Raw genomic sequence first — 8,989 nt, forward strand, 5'->3', positions numbered from 1 at the left:
GAAATCCAACTGGGCCTCTTGGCCCCCGGGACTGAGACCAACCATGGACCAGGCTCCGTCCAAACACTGAGCCTTTGTTCCCTGCGTGAGGAGCAGACATGCCAGTGGGTTGGGAACAGGAAGGGAGAAAAGTAAACAGGGTTCCAAGGATGGAGAGCACGTGGGGTCACTAAGTCCATTCTTTTCACTTTCAGGACAGGGAAACTGAGGCCCAGAGCGAGGTGTTGGCCTAGCATCAAACAACTTCTTGGAGACTGAACTGTGGCTGCAAGGAATACATTGATGTCTCTCTAAAATCTTGGGCAAGCTGGAGTGATACATGAATGTCCCTGAGGAATTGTATCCAGAAGCTTCTCTTTGTACTGGCTGGTAGAAATGCCACAGGTACATGGATTGGGCTTGCCCTAATTTGGATAATGCTGGCCATGGGCTGCTGAGGTCCAGAAGGACAGTGAAGGCTAGTTGGGATGCATAGCTTGTCTTCCTGCCTCTGGCCACCTGGCTATGTCTCACAGGTATCTTTATGCCCAGAGAACTCACAGGCAGACTGCATCCTGGAAAAGAGCCCAGTCTGGGCACAAGTTGCCTTTGGCAGGCAGAGACAAGAATCTACAGTTGCCAAACACCGTGCTGTTTCTACAGGGTCCCGTGAAATACCTGTGAAAGCATTTTCTGTACATCAATTCTGGGGCTCCTACATGTGGTTCTTATGTAAATGTATTTTGAGCAACTCTTATGTGCTAGCACCTTCAATAGCTCCCTATTACCTACAAGAAATGGAGCTTAAACCCTTCCCATGCTCAACACCCTTATGGATTTATCTGTCCTATTTCTTACATGTCATTTTTGAAAACTTAGTTCATACCATTCACAACCATCATTCCAAAAGCACCATCCACTCTTTTGCTTCTGAATCTTTAACAAATACTGCCTGGAATGTTCTTTTCTCTTTCTCTATCTGGAGAACTCCTCATCCTTCTCTCTAACCCCACAACCCAACAAAGAAGGTGACACTTCTCCATCAGATTTTCCATCTCCCAATCCTGGGAAGTTGTATCTTCAAAACATATCTCAAACCTGACTCTTTATTGTCTGCACTGCCAACTCCCATCTCTAAGCCACCATCATCTCCTGCCTGGTCTACTCCGATAGGCTCCTAACTGGTCTGCCTGCTTCTAATCTTTCCTTACCACAAGCTGTTCTGTCTGCAGCAGCCAGGGTGATCTTTTATGCATCATAGATCAGACCTGATTCATGCTCAAGACCCTTGATGGCTGTCCACTGCGATCCGTACTGTGGTTGACATCGCCTCCCCTGCCTATCTCTCTACTGTCACATCATCCATTCCCCACCTTTTCCCCATGTTCCAGCCACAGCGACCGCCTTTTTGTTCCTGAACAAACCGAGGTTATTTAGGAATGCCTTCATCTGTCCCTGCCAGGCTCCCCAACCCCAGCCTCTCTCTCACAGTCGACTGTTTTCATAATTCAGGTCTTGGCTCAAATCACTTTCTAGAGAGATCTTCCCTGACTATTCTCTCCAGAGTAACCTCCCTATGTCGGCCGTTTATTGTCTTTGCAGCAATCATCCCTATATAAGTGACTTTTTGTATTTCCCTGTTTATTTTCTATGTCCCCTGCTGCAGCAGAAGCTGAATGATAGCAGAGCTGTTCTTCTCTTTATTGATGTATCCCTAGCATATGAAACACTCCAGGTGCCAAGTGGGTGCTTAATAATAAACTTATATGAAGGACTGCCTTAAGCAGTATCCTGGCAAACAGAGCCTTACGGAAGAAGGAGACCTTTGTGAGCTTTCTATAGGAAAGGAAACCTGGATGAGCCAGAAAAACATGGTGGGATTTGTGTAGGTAGAGAGATTCAGAGATGGTGTCCCAGGAAGTGGGTCTAGCCAGGAGCACAAGTGGAATGGTTGGAAGGAGAGAAGAGCGCAGGGGAAAGCCAGGCCAGGGCAGGGAGGCGAATGCTGAGTAGAGAAGTAAGGTCAGCTCTGCACCTAGGTAAGGGGCTGGCGGCAGGAGAGTGGGCTGAACAGGAAAGTTCGTGCCCCTTGCTCCTCTTTGCACTGTTTCCCTGCAACCTTGCTTTGCATGCACACAGGGCTATTTCTAATTGAAAAGGTAGACAGGAGCCACAGAAACTTAGAAGCTTAGGGTATCATATAGTATCCTCATCAGCAAATGGAAATGAAGCTCACCCTGGCTGGGACTGAGCGATGTCTGTGCCAGTTCGGGGGCCTCAGAGAGGCTGGGGTAGGACTCTCGGGATGGGCAGGAATAGCCAGTTACAGAGACTTTGCCTGCAAAGGGAATCCAGTCACAGACTTCTGAAATCGCAAATGTTCACAACACACTGCTCTACAGGCTCCGGAGGCACTCAGCTGACCTCTAATGCCCTTCAGCCTCCTGTTCCAAAGGGCCTCCGTGGCTCCTTTCACACCTCCAAGGATGGAGTGCTCCCCACTCGCATGCTGGAAAGCTCTGACACTCAGAAAGTCTTCCTCATATTAAGATGGATCTGGTCTGCCTGGAACACTCTGACTGGACTTCACCCTGACTCCGAGGAAGCCCCCTCTGCTACCAGGCAGAATGGTGGGCACACATCAGTAGCCGTCACACCTCCAGGATCTTCTCACCAGACCCCATGCTCTGGGCCCTTCCACCCCTTGTCTGTGGAGCTCCAGTTCCCTCCACGCCTGAAACACCTCCTCTGGGCTTGCCTCAGTTTTTACTGCACTGGTTCCACTGCTTGGAGGAAAGTCTCCACAAAGGCACCCTGGGAGACCGTTGCACACCCCTTTCACCCGCTCCTTGAAGACCATATAGCATCGCTGGTGGAAATGTAAAACAGGGCAGCTGCTGTGGAAAACAGAATGGCAGTTCCTTTAAATATTAAAAGTACAAGTAACTGTATGATCCAGCAAGTCCACTTGTCAGAATAGACCCCCAAAAATTGAAAGCAGGAACTGGAACACTTGTATACCAATGCTCATAGCAACACTATTCACAGCAGCTAAAAGGCGGGAGCAACCCAAATGTCCGGGCTTCAAGAATCTGCCTGTCAATTCAGGAGACATAGGTCCGATCCTCGGGTCAGGAAGATCCCCTGGAGAAGGGAGTGGCAACCCACTTCAGTATTCTTATCTGAGAAATCCCATGAACAGAGGAGCCTGGTGGGCTACAGGGCATGGGTTTGCAAGAGTCAGACACGACTTAACGACTAAACAACAACAAAACCAAATGTTCATCAACAGATGAATGGATAAGCAAAATGTGATATGTCTGTAAGATGGGATATATTTTTTTGTTGTTATTGTTGACAAGTTGCCAAGTCATTCCAATTCTTCACAACCCCATGGACTGCAGCATACCAAGCTTCCCTATCACTCACCATCTCCCAGAGTTTGCCCAAGTTCATGTCCATTGAATTGGTGATGCTAAAATAGAATATTATTCATCCTTAAAAAGGAACAAAATTATGACATGTTACAACATAATGAACCTGGAAAATAATGTGTGCGTGAGTGCTAAGTCACTTCAGTCATGTCTGACTCTTTGCAACCCCGGGACTGTAGCCTGCCAGGTTCCTCTGTCTACGGGATTCACCAGGCAAGAATACTGGAGTGGGTTGCCAGGCCCTCCTCCAGGGGATCTTCTCGACCCATGGATTGAAGCTTTGTCTCTTACGTGTCCTGCAATGGCAGGTGGGGTTCTTTACCACTGAGCCACCTGGGAAGCCCCTGGAAAACAATATGCTAAGTGAAATAAGTTAGTTGCAAACGGACAAATACCATATGATTCCACTTATATGAGATACCTAAACTAGGAAATTCATAGAAACAGAAAGTAGAATAAAGTCAACTATGGAGTTGAGAGGAGGAAAGAAAGGGAAAGTCATTGTTTAATGGGTTCAGTTTCTGCTGGGATGGTGAAAAAGTTCTCAAGATGGATACTTGTGATGGTTGCACAATGTAGTGAATGTACCTAATGCTGCTGAATTGTACACCTTAAAATAGTTACCATGGCAAATTTGGTTTTATGTATGTTTTACCACATTTTAAAAGGCCACTATATCTACTCTCCATTCTCTGCCAAGCAACAATCAAGCAGCAAGCGTTTGAAAAGCAAATGATGCCTGTGGGCCATTAGACTGGCAGTGGAGACACTAACAGCCAAGTGCTAGCTTAAGTAATTACCATGAGCTACTTTATTTAATCCACATAGCCTTCCCAAATAACTATTGTACAAATTTGACAAATAGAACTGGGATTCTAAGAGGCTGAATAGCTTATTCAAGATTACACAGGGGCCGGACCCAAGGTTCCGATGCGACTGTCTGATTCCAGGGGTTAGTCATGCTACTTGAGGACTTCTTGAAAGAAACTTGGGAAGTACTTAAGAGCCAGAAAACACACACACACACACACACACACCCTCTGAGATGCTTTGCTGGGTGAAACATGTGCAAAGACTCCTTTCAGAAGGGAGCAATCTTAAACTCCTCGAGTTGTGAGTGGTCTCTCTGGCTCACCCTTCTATCCTCAATCAGTATCTGTTGAATGAGTGTCCATCAGTGTGTCCTGAGGGAATCAGAGGTGGCATTTCCGCTGGGCCCTGTGGTGTGGGCAGAAGCGAGGGAGGAGGACCTCAGCGTCCACTTTGTCCAGGAACTTCTGCTGGCCTTGGGACTGGGTTCCAGCAGCCTGTGCTCTGCTGCCCTCCTCCCCCCATTCTATCCTCAGGCTTTCTTGTTGATGGTCCACTGTTCACCACTCGACCAGACCAGATGGGTGCTCCTGGTGGGCGGGGCCCCATCTCATCCTCTCTGTACCCGGTGCCCAGCCTCATGCTGGCCCAGAGCCGGTGCTCTGGGGTTTCTCACTGGAGAGATGAACAGGGGAGAACATTGGAGAAACCCGACAGAAGAGTTCAACCTTGAGGAGCTCTTGTTCAATTCTCCTTATTTCCCTATAATTAGAACAAATTCCCTGTTAGCTCAGTTTCCATTCCCGAAGGTGGAAGGAATTCAGGAAACTTCTCCCAAGATGCCGAGCCCCATTCTCAGTCTGACTGTCTAGACGTATGACCCGCAGGCTGCCCCTGGCCTGCTCTTGCAGAACTGGTGGGGGCCGCAGTGGCAGCTGGCGCACATTACCCTGGGGCTGGCAAGGCCTCCGTCCTGGGCCCAGGAGTGCTCACCCCAAGAGCAGCAGCCCCAGCTCAACGGCGGTGGAGGCTCACACCCTGGCTGCCAGGGCAGGTGAGGGCTGGGCTGCTGCTGCGTCACATAGCCTTGGGGGCAAACTTCACTCAGAAGATGAAGCAAATGGGCTTCCCTGGAAACATGCAGAGTGGCCACACTGGGCAGGGGTGAGGCTATGGGGGCACTTTGTCACTGGGCCACTTACCCAGCTGTGTGAATCTGCTCCTGTCAGAGCTGATTTGCATGGACCCTTCTGCGGGCTGGACCCCCTGCTGCCAGCACTGTGTATTACTGGGGCTTCACTTCTCTGACCTCTAACCAAGCAACTGGGAGTAGAGGAAAGGGTACAGGACAGACCTGAGTTCAGACTTAAAGTGATCACATTTTAATTGCTCTGTGATCCTGGAAAAGTTATTTTCATCTACGCTATTGGCGTTTCAGCCTTCTCATTTGTAAATTGCGGATAGTAAAACCTACCTTCAGGTTCTTAGGAGGATTAAATGAGATCATATTTTATAAGATGCTCAGAACAGTGACTGGCACATAGCTGGTTTCATGGAAGTGTTTGTTAAATGAGTACGAATGTATCTCAGCATTCCAAGTGTCCCGCTTTGAAATCTGGGGATGTGGGGTAAGTGAGTAGATGAATCCTGAGTACTAAGTACCTAAGTACCTGAGTCCTCACCTCACCACAGACTTTGGTAAGTGCCCTGCCCTCTCTGAGCCTCACTTTTCCTTTTGTACAATGGGGGTGCATGACATGTTATTCCGATGGCCTCTTTCAGTTTGAACATGCCAGGACCCAAAAACTTGTGACATCGGACCCCACCATCCATCTTCAACTGTCTCTAGTCTTGCCCTGCTTTATCCTCAGCTACCCTCTGATCCCTAGAGGATCCTGGCTTTCTGAACTATAGAACTTGACCCCTTGGAAATGCCAGGGCCAGGGGTTGTCAGCATGGATTAGTTCTGGGAAAGGCGACAGCCAGCCGAATGTCCCCAGAGAGGGCGCTTATCCTGCCTAGCCCTGGAGGGGGTGAGCTAAACATTCCGATCAGCCAAGTGGCCTCAGGGGAGCATTAGAGAAAAGGGCAGTGGGAAGCTGGTGTTGGAGATCTCTTAATCCCAGGGAATTTAAAGTCACCGTAAAGTGGACTCCTAAATGAGTAGGGATTTGCCTCTTCTCCCAGCCTCAACAGACTGCCTCTGCCCAGGGAGAGGTTTTAAATAGCAAAGGTGACTTGACTTGATTTGGCCAAACTCACAGTCGGACACATTCCTCCTTTGGTTCCCAGGGTTCAGAAATAGTCTGGTGGAGGCGTGGAGGTGCCTTGGGAGAAAGGAGATGCTGTGTTCTCAGGTGTCCCTGACAGGGGCATAGGCTGTGCCAAATAAAGGTGGAGAGGGCGTCCTGAACTATCATGGGGCATTTTATGACTCAATGGGTCTCAGAGTTGTGTGGTCTTCCTAGATGGAGACCCCAAGTCCCATGGAAGAGAAACAGACCTCCTCAAGGTCCCTCTTGAGCAAAAGAGTGCACGGCGGAGCCAAGGGTAAGATTGGGTCTTCCAACTCTGAGGTTGGCTGACTCCTTCTTAGATACACAGCCTCTGCATCAGCTATAACGAGCACACACCAGTGCAATGTTTTATTCAGTGTACATTTTTCGACTTTGCCATGCGCAGGTCCTGGGCAAGCCGCAGGGAGGGTTGGAGCTGAGGTGAGAAAGAGATGAGCCAGGCTCCACCCTTGCCCTCCAGCTCCTAAGGCAGGGACTTCAGCCTTAGTAGGATGAGTGTGCATCCAACCTGAGTACAGATGCTTTAGGAGGAGGTGCTAGAGGGAGGAAGGTGCTGGAAGCTGGAAAGCTGCTCCTGTTTCCTCATTTTCACTGGTCTTATCTCCCCTGTTAGTCTGAGAGAGGGATTAAGGCTCCCTCATTAGCTGGGGTGCTCCCTCTGGGCAGCCTGCTACGCCAGCCTTTTCTCTCCCAAAGCCCAGCATAATTGCCCTGGAGTCTCCCTTCCAGTGACAGCTTTGTGGGAAGCTGACACAGCCTCCAGCTCTCTCCAGGGCTGTCCTGGGACAGGTGCAGCCAGACAGGTTCTGGCAGCCACAGAGGTCAGTCAGGACCCGTGGGAGAAATGCAAGGGCAGGTTTCAGCTCTGAGGAAGGTGGCTCAGTCTGTTAGCCAGAGAACCCAATGTTCTAAAGGGCTGCTCTGCTGGCAGGAGGGGAAGAGGGAAGAGGAGGAAAAGATTTCTGCCACCTTGGGAGGTGTGTGGGCTGGAACTTGGGCCTCATTGCTTGCTCTGACATTGTAGAGGGTGTTTAAGCATCATATACAATTGCCACATTCCAGACCAGGACCTAGGATTATAAGCACTCCAGTGCACTGGAGTTCCATGTCTGTATCCCTTCTTGGGCGGGGAGCATTTGAGAGCTGTGTGTTGGCAAAGAAGCATATGGGTCTGATTCATCTCAGCCTCCTTAGCTTTTAGTATGGAGCCCAGCACTTGCTAGGGTCAGAAGTGAATGAATGAATGAGTGAATGAATGATTTGTGAGAGCTGAGATCTCAGAATTTCTCCAGAATGGGCCCAACCTCTCCAGCTGAGGGATGGTGGGGACTGGAGTGTGGAGCAAAGGCTCCCCTCCGGCTGCCAGTCTCCGAGAGCTCCCATACTTCAAAGGACTTGTAGATAAGAAGGGCTTTCTGGGCTAAGTGAGATCCTGCCCTCCCCTAGTCTTCCCTCCCCCGCAACCCCACACCAAATGTGCACATGAAAATCTAGCTTCCTTATCTGCCTAGGCTCAGATTTGGCACCCTGGGGCTTGAAAGGCTGACCGAGCAACTGATGGTACATCCAGATGTTCTTAAAGACCTCCAGCTGTGGCCCATGGGACATTGTTCCTTCTGAGGTGCCAGCCTCAACTTTCACCTGCATGGAGGTGTGAGGACCTGTTTGGATAGGAATGAAAGAGGCTGCCCTAGGAAAGCAGAGGATCCCAGTGAGGGTGATGGGCTTGGCTGGAAGGATCCCAGAGGAGGGAAGAATGCTAGAGGACAAAGAAATTGGAGGATGAAAGCCCCCAGTTTGAAGGGTGAATTCCCTACTTTAGACAGAGTCCTTAATCCACATTTGAAGAGGGGATATGATTGGATGGCTGGAGGATGGGTGGCTGAAATGGATGGTGGTCCGTTCAGAGATTTATAGGATGCTTCTTTAGACTCCATGCGATGAATCAGACCCAGGCTCTGTCCCCGAGGAAGGAGCTCACAATACACAGACGATGACACCACTGTTGTAATTCAACTTGGAGATGGGCCTTGAAACATGGAGAGGGTTGTGGCTACATGCTGAAGACAAGACTAAGCCGAATTCTCACTGAGGTTCAGGGGTCACTCCACTGGGATTTGAAATCCTTGCAACATGTCACGAGCCACTTTGAGGTGAAATTCAAAATGAGCAAGTATATTGGTTGAAATTAATGCCTTTTTAATGTGGATTTCAGTATGGTTGAGATATTATGGGCATAGAACTTCATGAAAATCTTATAGAAAAAAATTAAAAATTGGAAAAACTGTACCTCCTCATGTAGTTTGTGTGAATTGAAAACTTGAAGGGAGGACTACTCTCTCTACAGTATTTTGTTCAATACAATACAGATGAAGATGATTACATACAATCTCTTCAGATAAGAACACTTGGGTTCAGGGAGGTTAAGTAACTCATTCAAGATCGCACAGTGGCAAAGTGGCAGAGCAG

The 8,989-nt window shown here is 49.0% G+C and overlaps 1 long non-coding RNA gene across 3 annotated transcripts in view; it reads left to right on the plus strand.

Annotated features, from left to right (window-relative positions):
• LOC147375299 (uncharacterized) overlaps window positions 1-4,037 on the plus strand; it is a 29,126-nt gene extending 25,089 nt beyond the window's left edge. For all 3 annotated transcript variants that reach the window (XR_015161526.1, XR_015161527.1, XR_015161525.1), the window contains exon 3: window positions 195-4,037. This is a non-coding gene — a long non-coding RNA (uncharacterized LOC147375299). The remainder of the gene's footprint in view (window positions 1-194) is intronic.
• Window positions 4,038-8,989: the final 4,952 nt, after the last annotated feature.

The sequence above is a fragment of the Bos grunniens genome, chromosome 3 (assembly GCF_055505025.1).
Source record: "Bos grunniens cultivar Pamir isolate PY7600 chromosome 3, Bosgru_T2T1.0, whole genome shotgun sequence".
Classification (NCBI taxonomy): Eukaryota; Metazoa; Chordata; class Mammalia; order Artiodactyla; family Bovidae; genus Bos; species Bos grunniens.